The sequence below is a fragment of the Musca domestica genome, unplaced genomic scaffold (genome assembly GCF_030504385.1).
Source record: "Musca domestica strain aabys unplaced genomic scaffold, Musca_domestica.polishedcontigs.V.1.1 220, whole genome shotgun sequence".
NCBI lineage: Eukaryota > Metazoa > Arthropoda > Insecta > Diptera > Muscidae > Musca > Musca domestica.
The window spans coordinates 715,691-718,983 of NW_026712263.1; positions in this window are offsets into that span (position 1 = coordinate 715,691).

A 3,293-nucleotide genomic window follows, 5' to 3' on the forward strand; every position below is an offset into this window, starting at 1 on the left:
CTGTGGAAGAAAGGAAAGGAAGAGATCAATATGAAATTGAAAATTACAAAGATTTGTCTTGAATAAGCAGTAGGTCTCGATAGATATATTACAAAGGTAAACAAAGGTTAAAAAACCGGAATTTTCGTTTTTTATAAAAATATATATATATAAAATTTTGTAAATAATAATTATATGAGAATGTATTAAAAAATCGCATAAAAGTCTTGCATTTGCGAAAGATGTCTTAAGTGCCATTTATCTCTTGAAAACCTATTAAGGGTTGTCTATCTTTAGAGTAATTTTTCAAAGTCTCCCATTAGCAGAATATATTTTTAAGCTTCTTTATTTACAGAAAGACTTCAATGCATAGAAAAGTTTTAAGAAAATTATTCTACAGCAGAACTTCGACATGTCCTCATCTATAGATACATTTTCCTATCGATTGAAGATCACTGAAGGAGTCCTGTTTTTTAAAAGGTCTTGCAAAGATTTTCTATTTCTGAAAGACCTCACGAAGGACTTATTTTTATGAAGGACCTTCTATCTATAGAAGTCCTCCTAAGAGTTTATGTTTCTGTGTGTAGAAAATGTCCAGAAAGGCCATATATCCAAGGACTTCTCCAGGATCACTTATAAGTAGACAACGTTCAAGTCTCTTTAATTTTTGAAGATTTCATAGAGGACTTCTATTTATAGAAAACGCTTCAAAGGTATTATATCTATAGGAGGCCTAATAAAGGACTTCTATCTGTAAAAGAAATATCGGAGGTCTTCTATAGATTGAAGATCTCTCGAAACACTAAAATGTCTTCTATTTGTCTATAAAAAATCTTAGATACTTTATATTTAAAGAAGGCTTAAATGACCTATAGAAGATCTCGCAAAGAATCACTTTCTAACGAAGATCGCTTAAAGGAATTTTATTTAAGGTGAACCTCAGAAACTTCTCCAATATATCAAACACCTCTTTAAGATTCTTATTCGATTGAGACAAAATTTAACAAAGTTAATTAATTTGGTCCAAGGACGAACCTCTTGAAATTAATCGTTCAGATTTTGAAATGACGCCCTCTATGTTAAGAGCTAATGAGCACATATTTAAAGACTAGACTAACTGGCCTTTCTATGAGAAGACTTTTATGAAAACCCCTAATGGTCTTTACAAAGAAGATCCAATGGTCTTCTACAATAAGGCCTTAAGCAATCTAAGTAGAGAGGCTGTTACCCCTATTCAACGTGAGCAATATTCTTTCAGGTACCTCTACCAAAGAAGTCAAAATTTTCGCAAAAATAATTTTTCTTATAAAACACGAAGGGAGCATCAAACTTTGTGCAGATATTGCAAATCCCAATAATTGTCTTTGTGCTATGTCAGGTGTGAAAATGGACCATATGGGCCCACTCCAACATGTACCTCCCATATAAGCGGTCGAAATTTTGTATAATTATAACTCTTACAAAATTCGAAATATGGGACCGATTGTCTTAAAATTTCATTCAACCCAATGTTTTTATTCGAAAAATATCTAGTGTGAAGTTGGGGTATATCGGTCCTCTCTCTCTGGTACGTCCCCCACAACGGGTCAAAATTTTCAATAATTATAACTCGAATTAAATGTGACATTAGGGTCCGATTGTCTTCAAATTTCACACATCACAATATTTTTACTAACCCAAGATCTGGTGTGAAGATGGCATATATCGGTCCACTGCTTCTGGTACTATCTCCCGCAAAAGGTCAATATTTCAAATAAATATATTCCTCACAAAATGGAAAATAAACACCCGATTCCCTTCAAATTTCATACATCCAAATATTTTATTAGCAAAAGTTTGTACCTCACGAATATTTGAGGATTTGAAAAAATATCACATCTTCTTCTTCTATATCTATAAAAGAGGAAAATGTTTGTATGTTTGTTTGTTTGTTTGTAATTTATGGACTCGAAAACCGCTGAACAGATCTTCCTGAAAATTTGCATGTATACTGCAACATCGCCTGAAAGTAACATAGGCTATATACATTTTTGAAATTACACTTGGAAGTGGAGATATAGCATCAGAATCGGAGGTACCTCCCAAAAATTTAGATTTTGTAGGCACATATATATTGATCGATTACAGATACAGTCTCCAAATTTGGAATGCGTAACGGAATTTGGAACAAAAATAAATTTGCCAAATTATATTGAAATCGGTTCAGATTTGGATATAGCTTCCATATATATTTTCGACCGATTTCGTTCATTTGATGCCTCAAACACGATATGAATGTTCGATTCCAAGGAAATTTTGAATTTTTACCGGGATTTGATCCGAAAATAAATTTATCAATTTATATTGAAATCGGTTCAGATTTGGATACAGCTCCCATATACATTTTCGGCGGATTTCATGTATTTGGTGCACCAAACACGATATGTATGTCCAATTTTAATGAAATTTAAAATAAGTAACGAAATTGGGAGCAAAAATGAATTTGTCAATTATATTGAAATCGGTTCAGATTTGGATATAGCTCCCATATATATTTTCGACCGATTTCATGTATTTGATGCACCAAGAACGCTATGTATCTCTAATTTCCATGAAATTTGGAATGTGTAACGGAAATTAAAACGAATATACATTTGTCAAATTATATTGAAATCGGTTCAGATTTGGATATAGCTCCCATATATATCTTCAGCCGATTTCGTTTATTTGATGCACCAAACACGATATGTACGTTCGATCCCAATGAAATTGGGAATGTGTGACGGGATTTTGATTAGAAAACAAATTAGTCAAATTATATTAAAATCGGTTCAGATTTGGATTAGCTCTCATATATATTTTCGACCGATTTCATGTATTTTATGCATCATACACGATATGTATGTTCGATTCCAAAAAAAAAAAAAAAAAAAAAAAAATGGGATATGTGACGGGATTTTGATTAGAAAATAAATTAGTAAAATTATATTAAAATCGGTTCACATTTGGATATAGCTCACATATTTGACGCACCAATTTCAATGAAATATGAAAGTTGTGGCGGAATTTAGTGTAAAAGTAAATTTTTTAAAATTATATTTAAATCGGATCAGATTGGGTTATGATTTTAATAAGAACCATTAACCCACAACGCCTTAGGCTAACACTAAAAAACAACACAACAATTTATTTGAAATATGCTTATTACGGGGAAGTATGTTGCTACCTCGAATTCACTAATTGGAATAGAAATGCCACTCAACTTGGCCACTGCACGCTTGGTATTTGCTATGAAATAAATAAATCCAAAGGACAAACCCTTCGTGTATGCATGT